The sequence below is a fragment of the Nyctereutes procyonoides genome, unplaced genomic scaffold (assembly GCF_905146905.1).
Source record: "Nyctereutes procyonoides isolate TBG_1078 unplaced genomic scaffold, NYPRO_anot_genome, whole genome shotgun sequence".
NCBI classification, from domain to species: Eukaryota; Metazoa; Chordata; class Mammalia; order Carnivora; family Canidae; genus Nyctereutes; species Nyctereutes procyonoides.
Window position 1 is genome coordinate 44227323 of NW_026575135.1, and position 26263 is coordinate 44253585.

The 26263-nt window shown below is 33.6% G+C and overlaps 1 long non-coding RNA gene across 2 annotated transcripts in view; it reads left to right on the forward strand.

The window, feature by feature from the left end:
* The window catches only part of LOC129494527 (uncharacterized), a 1043078-nt gene that overhangs the window by 859279 nt on the left and 157536 nt on the right, over positions 1 to 26263 (forward strand). The gene's annotated exons all lie outside the window — the stretch shown is intronic.

Below are 26263 nucleotides of genomic sequence, written 5' to 3' on the forward strand. Positions count from 1 at the left end.
TTAGTTTTCACCTGACTATGCCAATGGAGATTTTTCTTTCACAGATGCCTCACATATTCAAACTCTCAATCATTTAAAAAACTAGCATCTTACTGTGAGTCACTGTGTAAGTAGTTATGAAGAATATTGTATATGGGTTCTATTTATAATGAAATACCCAACATTATTTCCATAAATAATTTTTCTCTATTATTTTTATGAGAAGTGAAATCAGAAAATGATTTATATGTCTTAACTGACATAATTGTCTTGGATTATCATGATTAATTATTCATTGAAATCTATGACTAGTGGAAGTAGTTTGTATCAATCTTATTCATCTCTGGAAAAGTTGGTACCCTTTTACATCTATCTTGGGAAAGCAAACAACATATTTCTGTGCTTTTACTATACTGGAGAATTGATATTTTCATGGACTATGTTCTCATTGCCAGATTTATGAAGAGAAGACATTGCATTATTATCAATTTTATTCCTTGAGAGCTGAACAGTTTAGAGTAGATAAAGAAAGTGTCATTAATTTTATCTCTTATTCAACTGCAATAAGGAATCTGAAAAAGTGCATTTGTTAAGCATCCTGCTTCTATGCATGCTAGACTGCTTAGCAAAATAAGAGATGACCAGAGATGGAAGTGGAAAGAGAATAGCATAAAGTTTGGAGTGTGTGAAAAGTTTATCAAGAGTTTGGGTAAGGAAGAGGAATGGACAACTTACATGGGATGTGATTTTGGAAAGGACAAATGTTGAGAAAAAAAATGTGTCTTATTGGACATTATATTAGTGCTGTCAAACTTTAATATGCTCAGGAAGCTATCTTGTTAAAATGCAGATTCTCATTTAGTAGGTCAAGAGTCTGCATTTCTGTCAGCTCCCAAGTGATGTCAAAGCTGCAAGTTCAAGGGTCACACTATGAATAGCAAGGTATTATATAAATATCTCATTCCTTTGCCTCCTATTCAAGGAATTTCAGATAATACTTCCTAAGCATTTGACTTGAATTTGATTTTTAGTGCTCTTCACTGTGTATGTAAATATCAATCTTAAGATTAGGGGGAAAATGCCATGTTTTAGTTCAGCCACATACATAAAATAAAACAAAAACAAAACAACAATAACAACAAAAAAACTGGGTCTTGCTAACTACCAAGGTCTACTTTTCCCTCTCATTAATTGATTATTTCAGGGTAAATCAGAGAAAGTCAATCTTTTCAAATAATTTTCAAGTGTATGAGATGTAAGATTGTACAGAAAATACATGTATTTTAAATACTACAATCTATTCAAAGGCAAGCATATCATCACCTTACAATAGTTAAAATATAAAAAGCAATAGTAGTCATGAGGATTAGAGTCCTAACCGTAATATAAGTACACATGATCATTATTGGGGATGCCTGGGTGGCTCAGTGGTTGAGCATCTGCCTTCGACTCAGGACTTGATCCCAGGGTCCTGGGATTGAGGCCCCCATCGGACTCTCCACAGGGAGCCTGCTCCTCCCTCTGCCTATGTCTCTACCTCTCTCTGTGTCTCTCACGAATAAATAAATAAAATCTTAAAAAAAAACATTATCATTGCTATGCGTGAAAGTACTTAACTTTGTCTTCAAAATGTAGTAGGATGTCATTGGTTTGTATCCTGTTCCCATTGACATTATGAATGTTATCTACTTTAATCGTCAAGCTCATTCAGTACCTAGGATTATCAAGAAGGCAGGATAGACATCGGACTAGGCTGGATGCATCAATAACAGTAAATATCACAGCTAAGAGGTCCTAGTACCATCATGTATGGAAATCTGAAGGGATTTTTGGACACTGGATTCCACTAGGATGCTGGAGAAGGCTATGGAGTAGAAGTTCTAAAATCAATCTGGTTTTCTGCTCAAACTCTTCCTCTAAATGAATGTTTCTTCACCCAAACTGCATGTCAAAATCACCTGGGATGTTAAGAAAAAAAGTTAATACCTGGGCTCCACTGCAAACAATTAACTCAGTATCTCTGGGTGGAGCTTAGCGTGATGCTCTAGCTTCTGGTGAGCCTATTGGCAGCTGGAGTTGAGAGTCAGTGCCATGAATCAGGGCCTGAAATTTATTTTTGTCACAAGTTCCCTAATGATAGTGATGTTACTGCTCCATGGGCCATACTTTAGGTAATAAGGGCCTACCAGCCCCCATAAGTGTTTCCACATGTTCCAGGAGGGTATTACTTGGGAGTAGTTTTCTTTTTTCCAAGGATGAGGGAAGTGGAGAGAAGAAGTAGAAAAGAGAAAAGGGGTATCCAAATGGCATGCAATGTGGGCCTGGGTAGGATATTCAACTCCCCATTTGATTGAATTTGAAGGGAGATGGAAAAATTCCTGTATGCCAAAATATCTCATCTCAAGAAATAATATGATTCCTGCATTTGTACTTTTATAATTCATTTGATTTTAGTGCTTTTCAAACCTGACTGTGCAAGCATTATTATGTGATACAACTGTTACAAATACAAAGGATCAAGAAAAGGGGTTAGAGTTGGCAGGAATCTAAATTTTAATAATCATCCCATATGATTCTAATCAAGAATGGAGCTTAGAAATTAAAATTGTTTAAATAAATGTCCATACTGCCCAAAGCAACTTATAGAGTCAATAAAGTTCTTATTAAAATACTAACAGCATTTTTCACAGAACTCAACAAATAATTCTAAAATTTTGTGGAGCCACAAAAGACTCAAAATGGTTAATGCAATCTTGAGAAAAAAAAAAGTTGGTGATACCACAATTTTGAATTTCAAAATATACTACAAAGCTGGAGTAACCAAAACAGTCTAAAGGGTACTTGCATAAAAATAGACACATAGATCAAGAACAGAATAGAGAGCCCAGAAATAAACTCACACTCATATGGTCAATTAATTTATGACAAAGGAGGCAAGAATACACAAAGGGAAAAAGACAATCTCTTTGAGAAATAATGCTGGGAAAACTAGATAGCTACATCCAAAAATGAAACTGGACCATTTTCTTATACCATACACAAAATTAAACTCAAAACGATTTAAAGACTAAATATGAGATAAGAAACTAACATCTTAGATGAGAACATAAATATTAACTTCTCTGACATCAGCCTTAGAAACATTTTTCTAGATGTGTCTCCTAAGGCAAGGAAAACAAAAACAAAACAAACTGTTGGGACTACATCAAAATGAAAGTTTTTGCTCAGTGAAGGAAACCATCAACAAAGCAAAAGGCAACTTACTAAATGGGAGAAGATATTTGCAAATGCTTTATTCAATAAAGGATTAATATCTAAGATATAAAATGAACTGATACAACTCAATACCAAAAAGTAAATACATAAAGAAAAACAATCTGATTAAAATATGGGCAGAACACTTAAATAGCCATTTTTTTTTCAGAGAATACACAGATGGCTAACAGACACATGAAAAATCACTAATCATCAGGGAAATGTAAATCAAAATTACACCTCACAACCTGTTACATGGCTAAAATAAAAAGACAAAAAATAACAAATGTTGATAAGGATGTGGAGAAAAAGGAACCATTATGCATTGTTGGTGGGAATGTAAATTGATGCAGCCATTGTGGAAAAGAGTATGGAGGTTACTCAAAACATTAAAAACAGAAATACCTATAATCCAATAATTCCACTACTGTGCAATAACCCAAAGGAAACAAGAACACTATTTTGAAAAGATATATGAGCCCTATATTTATTGCAGTAGTATTTACAATTATTAGGATATGGAAACAACCTAAGTGTCCATTGATAGGGATAAGGAAGATGTATTTTATGTGTATGCATACATACAAATACACAAAGGAATATTGCAGAGCCATGAAAAAGGATGATATTTTGCAATTTGGGACAACATAGATAGACCTAGAGAGTATTACTCTAATAAATCTGACTGAGAAAGACAAATACTTTATGATTTTACTCTTATGTGGAATATAAAAGACAAAACAAATAAACAAACAAAAGCAGAACCAGACCTATGAATACAGAGAACAAATTGATGACTGCCAGAGGAAAGGGAGGTAGGGGGTGGGCAAAATGGGTAAAGGGGAGTGGGAGATACTGGTGTGCAGTTATGAAATGAATAAGTCATGGAAATAAAAGGCACAGCATAGGGAATTTAGTCAATCATATGTAATAGCATTGTATGATGACAATGGTAGCTACACTTGTGAGCATAGCATAACTATAAATTAATTGAATCACTATGTTCTATACCTAAAAACAATGTAAACTTATGTGTCAGCTACATTCATATAAAAAATTTTAAAAAGAATGGAGCTTAGAAGCCATTGTTTTAGATAACACACTACCTTTTTCCTAACCCTCTTTTAATATTCATATATATTCTTCTTTAAAATAGCATTTTATGTATATATTATTCCATATATCAGTAGAGATCAATGTAACAGCAAAACAATAATACTAAAGTTATATGGTGCTTACTGTTTTTTTTTTTGTGGTGCTTACTGTTTTGTCAAGCACTGTTCTGAGTGTTTTATATTCTCTAAAACAATCCTAAATAATATATACTATTTCTATCTTCATTACATATAAGGAAACTGGGAAACAGAAATGTTAAATTGCCTAAAGTCATATAGCTGGTAAGAGGTAGAACTGGGATTCAAATTCAGACTCTTTGGCTCTTGAGCCCACGCTCTACTAAATTACCAACCAACTGTCAATTGTCCACATATTCAACAAATGTTTCTGGAGCAGCTTCTATACACTGAGTGCTAAGAATGGAGCAGCAAGCACAAAAAATGTATACGTTTATGGAGACTACTTTCTTAAGGGAAACACAGTCTCTTATTTTTACAGCAGCCAGAATTTTTTAAAAGAGCTTAGAATTCATAGCAAGAAGACATGAGCTTCAAATATGATCATTCCATTTGCTTTCAGAGTGACCTTAGTAAATCTCTTTACCACTTTAAGTAATCCGATGAAATAATATGAAGGAATATCTAAATGAATTATTTTAATTACTTACATAATTATTGACTATAATAAAAATGTTTGGTTTAAAAAATGTCATAGTTGAAAAAGATTTATTTCGTCCTGGCAATAGACAGAAAGAGCATCAGGAAAGCACAGGTTATCAGGAAGGTGTTGGGGGCGATGTTAGTGATGTTGGTGTTGGCATTAGTGGTGATGATTAGTATAATGGTGGCAACAGTTGAGATGATGAAATTGATTGTAAAAACTACCATTCATTATGTACTTACTATATAGTTCAGGGGTTATGCTAAATTTTTATATTTGTTATTTCACTTAATCCATTTCATAATTCTATGAAGTAATACAATTATTGTTCATAATATACAGCTGAAAAAAAAGGATTAGAAAGTTTAAACATGTCACCCAAATCACATTAACTAACCATGTATCAATTATCTGTTATTGTATAAAAACCTCCCTAAATCTCATTGATGTAAAATAACCATTTGACATTTCTCATGAATCTGTGAGTTTACTGAGCAGTTACTCTGCTCTACCTGATGTTGACTGGGATCATTTATGTGACTACATTCAATTAGGGGCTTAATGAAGGTCTCAGTTCTCAATGTGGCCTCTCTTTCTACATGATAAGTCACCCTTCACAGGTCCTCCACATAATCTTTCTTTCTAGCATAATAACTTAAACTTGCACATCCATGCAGCTTATTTCCAAAAAGTGTTCCAAGGGACAAGCCCCATTGCAAGTGCCTCAGCTTGCAACATACTTGTTAAAGTCCCCTTTGGTCAAAATAAGTCAAATGGTCAAGCCCACACTCAATGTAGGAGGAATCAAACAAGGACAAGAATACCAAGAGATGGGATCCCTGGGTGGCGCAGCGGTTTGGCGCCTGCCTTTGGCCCAGGGCGCGATCCTGGAGACCCGGGATCGAATCCCACGTCGGGCTCCCGGTGCATGGAGCCTGCTTCTCCCTCTGCCTGTGTCTCAGCCTCTCTCTCTCTCTCTCTCTCTCTCTCTCTCTCTGTGACTAACATAAAAAAAAAAAAGAATACCAAGAGATATGATTCAGTATCCCATACCAAATATGGCTAACTTCAAGAGCCATTGTGCTTTTAATTATTATAGTATATTCTTTCCCTGGAGATATTAAATGTAAACACTGGAAGAAAGCAGAGCAAACAGTATTGTTTAAGAGACATCATAAGCAGACTTGACTAGGCCTTATTCCAACAACAGTGAGCACATCGAAGAATTCAAGAGGACATTTATTATAGAAGATTCAAGAGGACATTTATTATAGAAGATTCAATATTGAGGTGGATGTTAAGGTTCAAAGTTCAGGAATTCAGAGGTTTTGAAAGGATCTCTCTATAGTCAAATACAGACAAAACATAGTTGACAAAATTGTGAGTATTGACACATTGGATTTCTACTCTTGCCCTAATGTAAGACTACATTTTCATAAGTGCATCTGCATGCAAATGAACCACATGAGGGTCAGCAATGGTACTGCATCTAATATAATCCAATTAGGTTACCAAATTGGATTGCCACTGAATCTTCAAGATTGATCCCAAAAGCATGCAGAAAGGGTATGAAAGATTTAAAAAACAGAAGGCTCCTGCTATTATCAATGAACCGACTAAAATGTAGAGATACCTTTTCGAGTGTTTGAATATCTTTGGATTTTGAACAGCCTTTTGTCTCAATGGCCCTTTCAAACTGAGTTAGAAAGCAAATACCATGCTTATACAGAAATTTATCTTTGTGGTTATCAGTTTTCCCAGTCTGTACCATACCACTCTCACTTAGGCCAAGGAGAATCTTGATTGTCTGACAAGACCATGATAGTATAGTTTTGCCTCACTGCTTCTCAGGCTCTTCTTTTTATTATGATTATGATTATGATTATTTTTCTCTAGGAGCTCCATAGAGAACACCTGTCTCTGGGACTATAAATTTGATACATTTTACCCGCTCTAAATTTTCTCTATTGCTTAAGAATAGTAGAGATCAATAGCTTACTCCCGTCACTTAGGGACCAACAATATGGAAAATTGAGGGAACTCAATATGATCACCATTCAAGACTTCTCCCTGTGAGCCAGTCTTCTTTAAATTTTGAAATAACTTCTAAATAATAGTCAGGAAAGAACAAAAGTGTGTGTGAGAAAGCTTGTTTGTTTGTTTGTTTTTGCTTTTCTCTTAGCACAAAATGGAAGTGTAGTTCCTTTCGTTGTGATGGGAAGCAGGATCCATTTCTCATGTTATTTCAGTGAGTTCTATTTTAATAGTCAATAAAAACTGAATCTCTATTGCAGGAAGAGAAAATGAAAGAGAACTAATGCCCTATTATATCAAATAGGGATTTCTAAGTTGTACCAACAAAATAATTGGGTACATGTACAAACGAGGATTCACATGTACAAAATTCAAATTTTGTGTATGCAAATGAGATAATTACACAATCAAATAAGTACCTTTGATTAAAATTATTGTATATGCAAATTCATCACTTGCTGAAGCTGTCATATTTTGGCATGTGCATACATAATTAGTGGTTTCTAACTGAAGGTAATTTTATGGCAGAAATAGTCTCACCTATTGGATCTCATGTTTTACATATTAACCAAATAATTTTTTCAATTTTAAAATTTTCAGTAATCATATTACTGTCATTTTAAAGATGAAATTTCTTTTTGTATCAATAACATTTTAACGTTTCTGAAAATTGGATGGATTTAAAAATCAATTAGTTATTTAATGTAATCTCTTATTTGCTCTTAAAGTAACCCTTCACTTAATTGTACATCTGACAATAAAGAACGTCTTATTATGTTAGCCTACCAGGATGTAGTACTGACCCTGCTTGAGTAACTCTTTAAAGGCAGCTGTGATGGTTTGGGAATCTGTAATGAGACCTACAGGAATTAGCTCCTCTCTTGCTTCTCTTCTTTACCCATCTTCTTGTACTCATGAAATTCAAAACATTTCCTCTTTTCTTTTCCACCATCCACTTGCTTATGTTTTCTCTGTCCTCTGAAGACTCTGGGACAGTTTAAAATGGTTAGGAAGCCTGGGAGAATTTGGTACAGAATCTTACCTTGACTAGTAGCCACTAATATTTCAGAGTTCTGGAATTTGTTTTCCTTTGTCTCTTGATAACCATATTGAAAGCAAAAATCTAAGCAACTGTATTCTAATTCTGCTTTATCTTTGCCTAGAACCCCTGAATGATTACCCATGATCTCACCTCATCTCTCACCTGGTTCTCTACCTCCTTCTCCCTTGTTCAAAGAAATCCAGCTTCCTTGCTCTCCCTGGAATCTGCTAACCAATCTCAGGCCTGAGGTCTTTCGAAGTTGCTTTCTCGGCTCTGAATACTTTCCCCGTGTTACAGCCTGTGGCTTCCCCTTGGGACCTTCAAATCCCTGCTCAAATGTAATCTTATCACAATGCTCTTTTGCCTACCACCCATCTCTGCTTCTTTTTATCCTACTTAATCTATCTTTTTTTTTTTTTTTGCCTCCAGGGCACTTACTTGCCATACCTATTCATCCAGTTTTTCCTACTGTAATTTACAGTAGCTATAAGAAGGCAATGACTTTCATTGGGATGTTTCCTGCTGTATATCCAACTTCTTCACAGAGTAAATGCTTAGTAACTAACTAGCAAGAATGAATTAACAATCAAATGAAGGATACAGATAAGTAAATGAATATTCTAGATTTCTTATCCAAGGATTTCCTACCTATCTGTTATTAGAATGATTACATGTTGGTACCACACAAAATTATTTCTTTACAGCATTAATATCTAAAGATATATTAAAGAGTTTGTCAATGGTTACTATATGTCATTTTACATGAGACAAAAAAAGGAGGTAGAATTAAAAGTTATTGCAATTAAGAGAAAAATTATTGGGAACTATAATCAGAGTTTTATTATTTTAGGGAACTCAGTAAAAGCAATTGCTAACTGTTGTACTTACTATGTATCATCCTTCTTTTGCTCACTTTCCATACTTTATCTTTATACAATTTAATCTCCACAAACTTTATAATGGAAGTACTATGATCTCCATTTTATAAGTGCGAAAATAAAGGCACAAAATGTTGAAGTTACTTGCCTAACATCAGAAAATCCTATGGAACCACATTATAAACTTAATATATATGTTACATATATTAACACATACATTAACACATATATATGATATATATATTTTTTTACACTGTGATTTATTGTTCTATACTAACTCTCCCTAATGATCTTGTTTAAGGCTACTACTTTGAAATATCTTTCCACAAGAATGGCAATATTATTGCATCCCTTTATACTCATTATCTCAGAAAGCATGTTTTTAATTTTTTCTTTCTGAGTGTCTCAGAAATTATCATGGAGAAATGAATAAATGCATTAGTGTACAAATGCTACACACTTTCCTGGACTAATTCCTATAATTACAGGAATAAAAACATTTCATTGTTTTTTCTTATGGCAGTTCTAGCCTAGAATATTTAAGCCTTTCCTGTTAAAATACATTTTTGAATCATATTTCTTCATAAACTTATAAATAAAAATAAGCCTGTGATTGAAAAGTAGTTTTGCCAAGAAGTTTTGGAATAGTTTATTACTGCTACCCAATTGATACTTAAAACTAAGAAAGCTATACATCCTAGTCTATTTGAATAGTTCCAATTCATGGCTGTTTTCCCAGCATTATTATTAAAGTGTTTAGATAATTATTAATAATATCATGTATTTTCACTTTCAAAATCATCTCAGAGTTGTCCAGTATGGACAATAAATTTTATGTTCATCTATTCAAGGCAGATATGTAATATTTACAGAAAGTTTTTACCCTGGATGTAAAAGAAGGAAAGATTAACTCTCCTCAATAATTCCATTTTAATTTCAAAAGGAATCGCTTAATTAAAAGCTAAAGGAAAAAAATACAGGATCACCAAAATGAGATACACTAGACCTGAACGATTCTTCCACTTGCTTAGTATAAGTTTCCTCAACAAATCTGATAATCCAACTTGAATTATTAAAAGAATCAATATTTGTGGGCAGCTCAGGTGGTTCAGAAGTTTAGTGCTGCCTTTTGCCCAGGGCATGATCCTGGAGACCCCGGGCGCCAAGTCCCTCATCCGGCTCCCTGCATGGAGCCTGCTTCTCCCTCTCCTTGTTTCTGTCTCTCTCTCTCCCTGTGTCTCTCATGAATAAATAAAATCTTTAAAAATATAAATAAAATAAATAAAATAAAATAAAATAAAATAAAATAAAATAAAATAAAAAAGAATCAATATTTGAAGGACTAAGAATTTACTTCATTATTCTAGGCCTTTACTAGATTTCACATAAACACATATTAAAAACATTAGAGAAGTGGTGGCTGAAATATTATGTTCCATTTATCGTTCCATCAAACCCATTCTAATGTAAGCCTTGTCTTTGACCATGCTGGCTAGTATAAAGGAAAGAACAAATTCCCAATCATCCTGTGCACCTGTATTCACACCCCAAAGTCCTCTGTGCCTCCTGGCATTGAACATGTACGTAGCTAGAACATCTTCTGTAATTTCTGTTTAGTTCTATTGAAATACAAATTCCTGGAAGCCCCTAGCTGTAGACTTTACATAAAGAGGTTTTTCCTTTCTTCTTTAGATAAAGAAAATCTCTCTGTTGTGGCTCAGGAGCCAGAGACTTTTTCGAAGTTTCCTATTATTTCATAATACTCCAAAGAGCCCACTGTCTACCAAGCTTCAGACTTACAACCTTCTTCTGCCTTTGTGTGTTTTTGTTTTATTTCATTTTGTTTTGTTTTTGCATTCAGAAGGCCTAATTAAGAAATCAACACAGAAATGTTAATTACAATATTTGTGTAATTTTTTGCATATAAAATTTCCAATTTTTAGGAAATTAGGCAAGGTTTAATTTTTTTCTAATGTCTTGCTATTTCAAATGCATTTTACTCCAGCTCCTTCTTTTCCTCTTCAGATTCTTACTATAATCACTAACTGTAAAATGTTTGTTTGCCTTCAGAGTAATTGACTGCTTTTTCAGAGGACTGAATTCTCTCAAAGATTCTCACTGGAACCCTCTTTGATGCTTCCAATAAGGCTGTTGAAACCACCATTTTTTTCCTCCACATATACCCTCACTCCTTAATCTGTTTTATTTGCCAGAGTCTTCTCTTCTAAAATATATTACTACAACTGTCAGGGAGATTTGGAGACTTTGCCTCAGTGGCGTACCTCTTTAGTTCAGAAACAAGTTAGCAGGTCAACAACCCTAGGTGATAAATCTCCATGTGGTGCATCAGCCTCTAAGGTGCTTGCCAGAGGCTCACAGACTTCATAGCAGCCATTTAGACAGGATGAGGGAAATCTAGAAGGTTCTTGGCATAGCAAACATATGTTGGAAGTTATCCTCTTAGCTCAACTTACAAACTAGGGTCCATGTAAGTCAATTCTATCCAAGCTCAGGGTAGACAAGCACTTACTTCTTTTTTTTAGCTAGAATCTAAAATGTTTCCAGAAATAATTTTTTTCTTGTAACACAAAGAAGGCCACATTTGGTTTCTGAAATTTCTTAAGATAGCTGTACCAGAAGTTCATGAATAAATATGCAAACGAGACCCATAGTAGGTGGTTTTGTTTTATGAGACAGCATATTTTCATAGAGCATGGGATTGGAATTATGAGTTCAGATTGTACCTCTGTTATTCACTTTCTGTGTTTATCTGACTATTCACTTTAATTATAGGTTGTATCTTCAAATGGGAAACAGAAATCAGTGACATTCACTACAATGTTGTGTAAGTTAAATGGGTTAATGTAGATAAGATGCACAGAAAGGTGCCTATTTAATGATTTTTCCCTCACTCTGTGTACTAAGAATAATTGTTCTTCTTACCCATATTCATATTCACTTTCACGAAGTTTTGACAAGTCTGGAGGTACATACACATGACACACTCACACACACAGAGCTGTGCTACAGAGTAGTTAGAAGCCTTTTGGGTGAAATATGAGCTCACTGGAAGAACAAGTATCTTTACTTCACACACTTTTTGAAAATATGTGTGAAAGAATAGGTTTGCTGTGATTATTGACCTAGGTTAGGCTTAAAGTAAAGGCAAAATCTAGAACCATTTTGAGCTACTTGTATACAATTGTCTAGAACTTTGCTTTCCTCTCATTTATCTTGCTCTCTGGAATTATGTCTGAAGGCTGTTGATCAAAGAGAGAGAGAGAAAAAAACTATATCCACAAGGAAAAAATGTGGAGAATAAATGTTTGCCTAAAACCTGGTCGTCTTCACAGTGTTGTGAGTCCAGATGAAAATGAGTGAAAATGCCAAACAATTTTAAAGCCTTTCAGACATGAGAATGCTTGTTAAATGGAGACAGAACATGTGGATTCATTATTCTTTTTCATGTCGATATTATGTCTACTTTATGGTGCTATGTTGGAAGACCTGTGTTTGTTCACCCTATGAAATAGTTTAACTTGGGAAATAAAATCCTAACACCCAGATAGCACTTCAGACCACAAAATAATGTAAATTATTCAATTCTCTTTGAGAGTTTCAGGATTCACAACTGTTTTAGAGAGATTTTATTTTTTAATGTGGACATCAATGTGGACTTTTTTTCAACAGTTATCAAATAGAAATACTAGTAAAAATCTGAAAGACAATAGTAAAGCATGACAAAAATAGTGATGAGATAATTCATCATAGTGGAAAGTCCAAATTACAATATTTAATGATTAAGGAGTACATTTTATTGCACAGTATTGGCAAACAACCTACACCTACAAGTTACAAGAAATAGTAACAACCAGCATGAAAAAAAGCAATCAATTTTAAAATGTCAAGGAATCTACTTATTTATTTTCAAGGACTGAGCTTAATTAGAAAAGTTGTTGCAAGTGTTAAGACCTTGGAAGGAACATATTTTACAAGTTAATGGGAATGTGGTGGATTCTTACTGCAAGAACTCAAAGACTTGGCTTCACCATACCAAGTGATCATTGCTGACATTATATGCAGATGACATTTCTACATTGAATAAGCTCTTTGGATGAAACTGTTTGACCCACAGAAATTCCTAGTCTTTTGTTCAAATATTAACTACTGACATAAAACTTTTCATATCTGAAATAAGCAGAATAAGGAAACTTACATTAGGAAGCATGGGGAATTGAAAATTCAGATAAGCCTAGGTTTAGCTATCATTTTCTACACTAACTAGACAAAAGTCTTTGGACAAGTAGACCACTGAGATATATGTTCTTTATCTATAAAATACAGACTATTTGTCTATGAGCAAAAAATATATATGCAGATGTAAAAAGTTTGTAAAGTATCTTTTACTTTGAATTAAATGTGACCCATATTATGATATGGTTGTTTGCCAAATACATCTAGTATGTAGGTTTATATGTAGTAGACTTTCTGTGAGCAAGTAGGGTGTTGTGGTGACTTTTGGCCAATACACTGCAAGCAGTGGAGTATCACTTTGAGGCCAAGTATTTAAATGTTATTACAGAAACCCACAGAGTACTTCTCTCTGGAACAGTGTCTATCAAAAGGCAAAAGCTACTCTACCTATCTTGGTCCTTAAGTGACCATAGTGAGACAAACATCCTTGCAGACTGACTGGAATTATAACATGAGGGAGAAATAAATGTTTATTTGAGAAATGCATAAAGTCCTTCTAACAATATTATGATAACTTCTCCATAAAAATAAATATAAACATAAAAAAGTATCAACATCTGAATTTGTAGTTTCTCCTTAGCCAAGCCATTTGACATTAACAATGTTTATATAAGGCATTAATAAGTTCTCAAACACAGCAGTGCCTCCTTTAAGTACTCAGGATGATCAAGAGCAAGTTACGTAAATTCTCTGGTATTCTTATCCTAAAATTGCTTACTCAGCTTACTATTTTTTTAATTGTTTCATCCAGGTTCTTTTAAGGATATAGGATGGTGAATGTATATTTCCAAAGTACACACCTGAGTTTGAGAAGAGTCTGGATTCTTGTAACTTTCTGCCATCTGTTTAATTATTTTGTGTTCGGAAATAAAACCAGAATCTCAAATATTTATGAACTACTTAACATGCATAAAACATTTGATTTGGGTCATTGGGGAAATATAAAGAAAATAAAGGTGTTTTCCTTGTCTTTAGAGAGTATATAATCTAGTTGGGGAATCATGCCAGAAATACATGAGTTATTCAATAGCCCAAGAATCTGAATCATGCCAAATCACATAAGGAAAATATTAGTAGTTCTGCATAAAAACTGATTTTGATCTAAAACAGCAATTCCCAGATCCTAGAAATATAGAAACAGAGTCTGGTGATGACTTGGCAGGGAAATTTAAGAACAAACTAAACTGGTAGGAAGAGCCCTGTGCATGACTTCTAAGCACATTCCTATTTCAAGTGAATGAGGTAGGCTATTGATGAAAGTTAAAATATTATTTTGAAAATTATGCCTAATAGTTGCTATCCCACTCTCCCTCATCTTTGTCCACTCCTCTCACTTTATTTACTTTCATCCCCTCCCCACTTCCTTTTACTTAATCTGGCCTTAATATCTGTTCCTTTACCTAGGTTGGTGTCAGTGAGTGATGAGGCAATATCTGAAGATATTTTGCATTAGTGGTCAATAGCAAATGCTCTGGAGTCAGAATGCTAGAAGTTGAATCCTTTCCTGTCCAAATGACCTAAAGCAATCATCTCAATCTCTCTGAACTTTTTTTTTTTTAACGTAATAGGGTGGTGTCATGCTTATGGAGAGGTATTTTGAAGTTGGGAATATATGTATAGTACTGAGCACATGATAAGTACTCAACAAATTAGCTATTATTATTATTATTTTATCTGATTTTTGTTAGGTTACAAAATGCTTAAATTTTAATATAAGGTGCTTGGCTGATGAAAATAATTTGTTGAGAATCATAGAAAAACTATCTTATTTGTGGCATTTTTGATACCAGGAAAATCTGGTGAGGGCAGCATTTTTCGTTCAGGGAGGATTACCACTTACTATTCATATAGCACTTCCACCATCGGGAATGTATGCACACAGATATTGAGTTCATATAGACATGTATATGAAAGTGTGCTGTCTGTATGTTTGATTAGTTTATTCAATAAAAACACATAATTGGGTCAGATTTCTGTATATTTATTTTTATCTCCTTTAGAAATTAAAGAACCATGTCAACATAGTGCAATTTTCTGTCCAAATTCTTCTTTTAGCTTGAGATTTAGAAAAAAAAATTCACATGGAGTTCTTCCTAGTATGTACATCTGAAATTAGGTCTCCTCACCCATTTCTTGGAAATGTTTTATTATCTATTGAGATGAGTTGCTGAGATCATTACTGAATATTAAAGAATGTATATTCTCTATATTATGTTCTATGTATAATGTGATGTTTCATCGAAACTGACTTTCTCTTTTCATACCAAATCTGTGAGCAAAATGCTGTACTACTGCATAATGAGAGACCCAAAGGGTTCTATTTCAGTCTTACAAGCCTATTAAAGACTTTTGAACATGACTCTATTAATTTTTATCCCTTTTAAGACTAGATTCATTTCCAAGACATAGCCTGTTTTCATACTGTAAAGCTCTTTAATGTTTAGGAAATGTTTTTTTTTCTTTATTAAATGCCTATTTCAGTAGGATATCAGTAGTTACATACCTACTGTCCAATTTCTTTTAAGCTGAGTTAATGGTTTTGAGCTCATAGGTGAAATTTAATTCATCGTCCTAAAAACTATTTAAGTAAGTACATTTCATGAAATAATTGTATACATATTATAATTAAAAAATAATGTGATTAGTGGAAGAAGGTCTGGTTTTTAGTAATCACAGATGAAGTTGTTTCGATCTGAGGTAAAATTTTCTAGCTGGGTGAAACTGAGGCAGCTCAAACCTCAGAGAATGCTCCTGCGACTGTGATGTGCAACTGTTTGATTGCTGGGAAGATTGCAATATTATATATCTTATGCATATAGTTATAGTAGTAAATAGAACTCTACGTGAAGACTTTTTTTCAGATCTGTGCACTGAATGGAGATTATTTAAAGGTTTTCAACAATGAAATGTGTAATATAATCATGAGAAATCACAGTGTAATAAAATGTTAAGATCTAAAAATAAGATCTTTGAACAATTTTTCCTTCCTTGTGTATTACATTATGAAAAAGATTTAATGACACTTCCTTTACAAGAAGAATCTATTCTCAATGCTCACAGACATTTTATTATATTTGTATTATGGTACAATATACATAACATAAAATTTAGTATTTTAACCAATTCAGTGGCATTAGATCCATTGGCATTGTTATGCAACTAGGATCACTATGCATCTCCAGACCTTTTTTATTATTTCAAATTTGATTCCATTCACATTAAACAGTATTTCCTAATTACCCTATCTCTCCAGCACACATTAACCTAAACATTTTACTTTCTGTTCAATTAATTTAACTATTCTAGTTATCTCATATAAGTGGATTCATAGGTCATTTATCCTTAGTGTCTGGCTTATTTCACTTTGCATAATGTTTCCAAGTTTTATCTATGCTGTAGTATGTTAAATATGACTATCTTCATCTTTTGACCCTTAGGGATCATTTACAGTTTAAAAAATGTTTGTAACTTTTCCTTTTTGCTATGAGATATTAAAATCTAGTGTCCTTGAAATATTTTTTTTTTCTCTATGCTCAAACTTGTTGTCCTTCTGTTAATTTTATCCCCACTATGATTTCTACAAACTCTTTCTGGTTTTCCCTGTGGAAACTTGAAAAAAAAATTTATTATAATATGAAAGCTTAAATAAAGATATACAAATACAAATAATACCATGGTAATGTTGGTTAAACCAACTTTTTATTCATCATAAGCCAAATAATCACACTCCATAGCATAAAGATATTTATTCCTTCAAAAAGTTGTTTCACAAAATTTATGGTTGATAGATGTACTTTGCAATCCTTAGTTTTATTTTATTTGGTAAAATATTTAAAGTGATAGTTTATTGGGATGCCTGGGTGGCTCAGTGGTTGAGCATCTGCCTTTGGCTCAGGGCATGATCCCTATCCTGGGATCGAGTCCCACTTCAGGCTGCCTGTGGGGAACCTGCTTCTCCCTCTGCCTGTGTCTCTGACTTTCTCTGTGTGTCTCTGATGAATAAATAAATAAAATCTTTAAAAATAAGTGATAGTTTATTGATCATGTGGCTAAGGAACTTGGGAAAGAATTATTTTTTAGAATTAAAATATTTTATTTATTTATTCATGAGAGAGAGAGAGAGAGAGAGAGAGAGAGAGAGAGAGAAGAAGAGACACAAACAGAGGAAAAAGCAGGCTCCATGTAGGGAGCCTGATATGGGACTCGATTCCAGGTCTCCAGGATCATGCCCTGTGCTGAAGGTGGTGCTAAACCGCTGAGCCACCCGGGCTGCCCAAACTTGGGAAAGAATTATTGTGACATTTATTAAATCAACTTTGAACAGATTTAGGATCTAGCCTTTATTAAAATAATACTAACAATTTTCCAATCAGTAATAAATACATAGTCAAGAAATAAATTCAAGAAATACTCAGAAGTAAAAAATAAATAAATAAAGGAATAAATATCTCTCTATCCCATGATCTGCTGACCTTTGTGTTACTTTTTATATATTTAGCTCTATAAATTTTTATTACATGTGTATTTAATAAAAGCAGACATTATTTAATAAAATAATGTCCTTTTTGTAACCTATTTTTTACTCACATAAAATAAATGTTTTCATATCCTTAGTAATTCATTATTTTAAATACTATGTGTTTATGTCTTAAAATCATCACCAGATAAAAAATATAGCTAGTATGATCAGGATGAAATGTATCTATTTTATGTATCCTTTTCATTGTTTTGTTTATGGCTCATTTACAGAATTTTGGTCTGATTAAAACAGAACCAAACTATTTGTTTCAGTTTAGAAGTTAGTGCTTTCTCATATTCTGCACAGCATAAACTCTTAAATCTCTTAAATGGTGAATTCCAATAATTTCGTTGGCATTATAAATTAAGCTTTCACTTGCTTTTGCTTTCTTTTCAATAAATTCTACCTCTAAGAAAAGAAAATCATTTGCTGTCCACAGGTGACTTACTCTCAATGATTCAAGAATAGATAGATCAGTGCTGTTTACTTAGACAGCTTTTAGAATCAATACCTTTCAAAGAGAAAATAAAACATCTCATAAATCCTCACCAAAAAGAATCCTTGTTTTAAAAAATCCCAACACTTCAGATTTAAACCATAAGTCATTTGTACAACCAAGGAAATCTAATTTTTTTATTTGCTAAAATTTCTCATGTACTAATTATTCTACAGAAATGAATTCCATTAATAATTTGATGGTTAGTATGTTAAGTATTTATTTGACTTCTCATGCAATAGGTAACACCCAGGAATTACGATATCCTCAGGATATTGATAACTTCAATGGCAGAACCTTATTCAGAATATTATGCTAGAAACAGAAGATAATACTTAATATCTTCACAGTTCAATGGAATATTTATATCTAAATAATTATTTTATAATTGCAACTATGTTTATTTACCATAATTATGATGAGTGATACATTTTGTAGAATTCCTTACCTTAGGGATCCTGTATTTTATGGTTAGAGATTTCAGACATTCTACGGAGTTTATAGGTTTGAGAATGAGACCCTTGGTTGTGCAAGTATCTGTTGGAGAGATCCACAGAGAGATTGGGTTAAGTTATAGGCCATCACAAAAGGAAGGAGGTAAAACCTTGCTTATTCCTTTCCTAGCCTATCTATTTAAGCTCATTTAATAGTCTATAATATTTGTTTTGAGAAAATGGGGAAGTGCTTTTGATTATAACATCTTCTACTCCCGTGAGTTGTCCCTTTGGTTGTATTGGCCCTACTACACTTTAATAAAAGGGATTTTACAGTTTCCTCAGCTAAAGACAGAAAGTAGAGAAGCATTCTCATCCAAGGAGGACAATTAGGAAATTCATGAACGAGAAAACTATTTACATTTTTGTAATATTATGAAGACATTATTTATTTGCTTGTATAAAAAAACCTTCAGTCTTGGTTAAGGCTAACAGCAACTATATATGGATGATGGTGCATTTGGATTTACACATCCAAAATGCCATGTTTTAAATTGTACTGTTGGACATGAGTCTCAGTCAATATCTTCAGTCATGTAATAGAAGCATATAATCTTTTTTTAAAAAAAATTTTGTTTATTCATGAGAGAAACACAGAGAGGCAGAGACACAGGCAGAGGGAGAAGCAGGCTCCATGCAGGGATCCCAATGTGGGACTTGATCCCAGGACCCAGGATCATGCCCTGAGCCTAAGGTAGACACTCCAACGCTGAGCCACCCAGGCGTCCTGAGACATATGATCTTGAGTATAGCCTCTGTCTAAGCTTTAACATGTATTATACAGGGTTCTCCAATTCAGTATATAGCAATGACATCCTTAAAGTTTCTGAGGCCAGAGAGGAGTCATCCTTGATTCATTTCTCTCTTTTATACACTCATATCCAATCCATCAGTGAATCCTGTGAGGTATACGATCAAAATCTAGAATTTAACCTCTCCTTACTTTCTCCACTGCTACCACTCTTGTCTAAGCCATTGTTTAGATTGCATTGATTATGGGAAGTGCCTTTTACCTAATCTTTCGGCTTCTGCCTTTGTACCATCTACACTGGATATTGCTCACAGCATAGACTGATCCTTTGAAACTGAAGTCAAATCATAACAATTCTCATCTCAAAACCTTCTGCTGCACACGTCACTGAGGATAAAGCCACAATCCTTCTGGTAGCCTATGGGGACCTATTTAAGTAGAAACTTCCCTTCCTTATTCTTCCTTCCTTAATTTCTACCTCTTATTCTTTTTCCCACACCTCAGTGACTTTACCAGTTCTCTCTGTTCGAACAATAACCCACATTGTGCCCCTGCCAAACCATATAGTCTCCCAACTTAGAGCTTCTCTTCTTCTGCAAAGAATGGTCTTCCCTTATATATCTGCGTGGCAGTCTCCCTCATCTCTTCCAGAAATTTACTCAAATGCCACCATCTAGTGTGGCTTTTCCAACTAACCTTTTAAAACTTGTAAATACCTATGACCCCAAAGTCATTACCCTCTCCAATATTTATCAATATCTGACATGCTTTCTCTTTAATATTTGTATGCGTGTGACTCCTTCCACAGAATGTGAGCACCTTTGGGAACAATTTTTGTTGTGTTTACTGCTGTAAACAGTTTTGTTTTGTTTTGTTTACTGCTGTAACTCAGTACATAGAATAGCATCTGGTGTATGAATTGTGAATGGAATGTACTTCTACACAGATTGTACATACATATAGAAGTATATCAGGCCACTTATTCCACAACAGAGAAAAAATAATCAGCTTAGAAGTTTAAAAAAATCTATAGGTCTATTCTCAAAACTAATTGCACATAAATTCAGGAGAGTACATAGTCCTTGTTATGAAGTTCACTACATAAAAATGTTGTAAAACTATGTTGATGATATGAATTAAGACATAACATAAAATCAGTTGCTAATGAATACTTACCACAAAAGGCTCTGTGCTAGACACTCTGGGGATTTAGTGATTTGCAAAGGATAGATTTTTAAAAATATATGATTTAATTAACAAGACAGGAAAGAGTGCCCCAAACTATAATACAAAATAAATAGTCAAATATTGACACCAGACAAGTTATTTATTCTCACTGGATACTTGTTCCTTCCTCTGTCAAATGAATTTGATGAGTAAAAAAAGTCAGTGATTTTTAAATTTTTTTGTTGAGATTTTAAAGGTCCTTAACAACTCTTTTAGGGATGCTTAGGTTGCTCAGTGGTTGAGCATCTTCCTTTGGTTCAGGTAGTGTTCCTGGGATCTGGGGATCGAGTCCCACATCAGGCTCCCCATAGGGAGTCTGCTTCTCCCTCTTCCTTGTCTCAGCCTTTCACTCGGTGTCTCTCATGAGTAAATAGATGAAATCTTAAAAAAAGAAAACTCTTTTAAATGCTTTCTTAGAGAATCTAGTGGTTCTGCTAGGTGCTACTGAGTACCTAAGCTTAGGCTTTAGACAGTGTCTGTATGTCAACACCAACCCTTTCCACTACAACAGCTGTGCCTCTATGATTTTTACTTATCAGACTGACACTTAAGATTTTTTTTGAGCAAAAGAAGCCAAGCCCCACCCCACCCCCAAATTAGTTGAAACTGTAGCAATGCTCTAGATATCTCTAATTGGTATAGGACTTCTTCCATAACCTTTAAAAATTAACATCTATAACCATTAGCAAAATAGAGTCCATTTGTTTGAGGACTCCTGATTTAGACCGTTGTTCTTCAAGTACAAGGGGTAAAGCTCTTACATAAGGATGCCTGAGTCCAGGTCCATTAGAGCTGTGTACAATGTCAAGACTTACTATGATTCTCAGAAGTATTTATGATGCCTTTTTGTAGTGTTGACCCATAATTGATGTTGTAGCTTTGTGACTTCTTATTTGGATGACAAAAGCGAGAAAAAAAAACAAAAATATATTTAATATCCATTTATAGTAATGGGGAAAAGAAGAAAAGAAAAAAAAAAGTGATTTATCAATGATGATTCTTCCCTACAGCCCAAAATTCCCAAGGAAAGAGTAATAAACTGGGAGCTTGAATAGCATTTGGTAAACTAGAGCTGCCTCTTAGTTTGTAAACTTAAATATTTGATTAAACAAGTTTACCAAAAATATATTTTCTATCACTAACTACTTTGTACACCAATTAGAAAGGTTTTCTGATATTTAACATCCTATCATTTTCCTTCAAATGTGAATTCATTATAGAAATTTATGGCTGGGTTATACTATTCTTCTTAAAAATCAGTAAGTTAAACCTTATAATAATACATTTATTATCCTATCAAAGAAATCTTCATTTATATATTTGAAAATTATCACAAATTTTAAAAAATAATGAACGAAGATACTATTGACAAGCTGTGAGCACATATTGACCCATTGGGAATTAGCTAAAAATTGTTCCTGGAAGTAAGTGAATTTCAAGAACAGAGAATAATACCTTTTTTATCCATCTGGGACAGATACATCTTTTAGAAATGAAGTTATGTAAGACACATTAGTTGATGTTTCTCTGACAGTGCTGGCAATGAAGTACCAAGAGAGACCCCTTTCTTGCTTTCACACATGTCATCCTTGAACTATATCATCCCTGAACTGTAGATATCACACTGTGTTGTTATTTGTAGTTGGCTGATATTTTTAAATATAGTCATTGCCTTTAAAAAAGTATAAGGAATAACTATAAATATATTTTCTAGCATTTAATGTATACTTATTTGTGTTTTACATGCCTATATATGTATTTATGCTAAAGGAAGAATTTTGGTGCCATTTCTCTAAAGTGCATGACTAAGGAAGCTTTTGAAAAAAAAAAACTATAAAAATACTGTATAAGTATCTAACACAGCTTTTACTTTCCAAATGTATATTTGCTATCCCTTCTTCTGTCCATGCTATAAAAGGGAAACAGTTTTCCAAGTGACCCAATAATAGATGTTTAATTCTACTCAATTAAAAAAAATGGGCATGTACTATGTTCTTAGATAAATTCTCTGTGGCTGGACTCAGGAATGACTAATATTGGCTCTTTGAAAAGAGGTTTATGAATTATTATGGAAAGTGTCTAAGTACCCTATATACATGAGGGAAACCCAGGATAATAGGAGGTTTTAATTCTTCTCCACTGCTGTATGCTTGTTCCTAGAAGAGTATCTCACACATGGTAGGCACACAATAAATAATTTTGTACCATATAGTTGACATCATAGTTATTATATAAACAAATACCACGGGATAAATAAAATCTTCCATGCTTATATGAAAACAACTTACACTTAAGCTCATCTTTAAAATATCTACACTAATATTGAATCTAGCAGAAAATAAATAAGATGTATTTTAGGAAAAAAAAAAGAAAAACATGGAAAGAAAGTGATCAGGTAGGAAATTGAGGAATTCTAGGAAAGGACAAGATGCAGGGCCTGTAAAAGAATATTACTGTAGGATGCAATTGTATGTGGCCTTAAATATTATAAGGGACTACTGAATATTGGTAAACAAAAGCATGACATGATCAAATGGGTATTTTAAAGATATATCTCTGGTGATAATCTGCAGGATGAATTGAAAGGAAGGATGCTTGGGTATTTTCAACCATGAGAATTATATGAAAAAAAATGCTATAAGCATTTACACTCCCACCAAAATTTAGCTGTAAGCAGTAGACCCACAGTGTGGCCCTCAAGTGGTTTTTCCTTCCAATGAAAGAGAATAAAATGCATTTAAGTATTCCATAATTGACTATATTTTTCCTGGAAATTATCTCTTTATAAAAATATAAGTTGAGGACTTCAGGACTAACAATAATATTTGGTCAGGTATCAACATGTCATCCAGGTCATCTCTATTCTACACTGCAATTCTTTCTGGTTACTTCATTTCAGTAGACTTTCAAGGTGATTTCTAACTATAATATATACATTTTAGTTTAGCATTTGCTTTGATCTGAATTTCCCTGAAACCAACTGACAAATTATTGTTTATCAAATCTACTTCCTCACATAACACAATCACTATTAAATAGTATATCTGTTATCAAAAATTGTAAAGCTATCCTTTTTTAAGTTTAAATTCAATTTGCCATCATATCATATAACACTCAGTGCTCATCCACTATCCATAATCTCGTAGTAATTTACCATTATTTACAGAGAATATATAGACTAAAAAAAGAATCTGTAATTGCTAAGTAACATTTATCTTTTTATATTAATTTTGTTATCTTGGCTAGATTGTTTTTGTACTGCATGTGAATTTTATTTCATTATATTTATCTTATATCTTACACATTCAAATTACTAATTTTTAAAACACCCATATCTATTTTACTTTAAGGTGATTTTCCAATTTATTTATTTCAGAGATATAAACTAATTTGCATTCACATTCTCACTGGCTCAGACACAAACTTAACCTGGTTAAATTAATAATTAGTCCTTAAGGTAGTTATATTCAGGAAAAAGTGTTTAGTATATATTTTCCAAAGCATCCCCTCAGAAAGTGAGATTGTATGTGTCTAATGTTGCCTAATTTCAAGCTAAAACATTTCATAGATTCAGATTTTTTTCCTTTTATTTGTTTCTTGTTACACTGAGAGAAAAGGTCTGACCAATTTTTACCTTTTCTCTCTTCTGGCTTTGCCAATCATCTTTTTTTCCCCTCTATCATACAACTGTCAGTCCACAGGAAATAGTCTTCTTCAGCTGTCTAATACCCAAAATGAAAAATATCAAACTGTCAGATTTTTAGAGTAGCTTCCATTAAAGGACAATTTAAAACCTAAACACTATATACCTACCATAAATAACTAAATTTGAAAACGTAATGATTTTTGTTACGTTTGACTCCTACAAGTAAACACACACAGAATTTTCAGTTCATGTAATGTACTATAGCCGAATCACTAAAGCATCCTTACTTAGAGACTATCTGAAAAATGAAAAATGAAAAAAACATTTTAAAAAAGTTATGTTATGTTGAAATGGAATTTGATCTGTATCTCCCTTAGTCTGTAAGAGCTGTGGAATTAAGGGTCTGTAATTCTTTCACTCTTTCGCTGGAGCCTTGCACACTGCTTCTACATTGTAGGCACTTAATATACTTGCTGAATAAATGAGTGAATGGATACGTGAAAATCCAACTGAGTCAGATGCCATTAAAACCATTATCAACATGAAGTAGAGTCTGATTGGGAAAATCATCTGAGGAAAATGAGCTTGGAAGCAAGTTAGAAGGTATATAATTCCACAAAAAGCTAACTGGGCTTGGGAACTTATAGCACATTTCAATGGGAATAGTGACTAAATTTAGTGGATTTCAAATTCAATTTAATTTTGGAAGGTAATAGTTGCTGCATCCCATCTATACCGCAGGACTGTTTGTTAGCTATGTCTTTGCCAATTTAGTTGCATATTTGCAAACAGTGTTTCTGTGAAGATCAGGGCTGAGATGAAAAGGGAGATATTGTGAAAAATCTTCACATCCTCTTATGAAGGGACACTTTTATAGAAATTGAATGTGAAGTCATGCATACTATTAAATTCGTTTCTTTGTAGTCCCCTAGTGTCCTTTCCTCTCCTTTAGAGAAATCATAAATAGCTCCTGCTAATACAAATAGCCCAAAGCCACATTTAGCTTAATGCAGCTTAAATGAGATTTTAACCCTAGACCTTTCTTTTTAAAAAGCTTACTTTCTAATTGGATAGTCGCATTTTATAGAAAACTGAAGGATATAATGTTGATTAAGTTCATACCATGAAGGAAAAGTTGCTACTCTAAGGTCAACATCTGTTGACTCTGAAAATGACAACCAGTATTCACAGTTTGAGATAATGACTGTCTATGACAGGGGTCATTAGCAAATGTACCTCGTAATTTCCAGAAAATTCATAATAAATGCGAGTGTAGCAAAATCTGAAGGAGCTGGTTTTTCTCCCAAAGTGCTTTTTGTAAGTCCTGCCCACACAGCTTGTAGGTTAATAGAGGTGCAACTGTAAGGTTGGACACAATCAACTTTGATTGTGGACTTCTCAGAGCTGGTCCATTTTTGCCTTGAGTCTCCTACGCAAGAATGCAATTAAGAAACAAGCAGCTTAATGACATTAATGATTGATACTCAAACTGCAAAGGTGTTGGATTAATCACAGAATCTGAATCTGATTCAGGCACAGGCCTTTCTCTGTATCTTTTTTATTTCTACCAGTCTCACTAGGTCTTCACAGTGATTCCTGAGAAATAGAGTGGCTAATAAGCTTATGGACAAATCTCTTTCTGGAGTGTGGGAGCCCATGGGTTCCTTTCTGACTATTAGCATAGTTAGCAAGGGCCTCCTCAGGGTTACACCTAGAGAGGTTCTCTGTGAAGGCAAAAAGTTGACATTTATTTTAATTCTGAGCTCCTTAGACAATGCCTTTCTAAATTCTTCCTGGATGAACTGAAGTTAAAGTGTTTCTAGGAATATTTATTAAAATATTATAGATATAGATATACATACAAACATTTGTGTATACTCCTAAAACTTCATTTTATGAAACAATTATATTT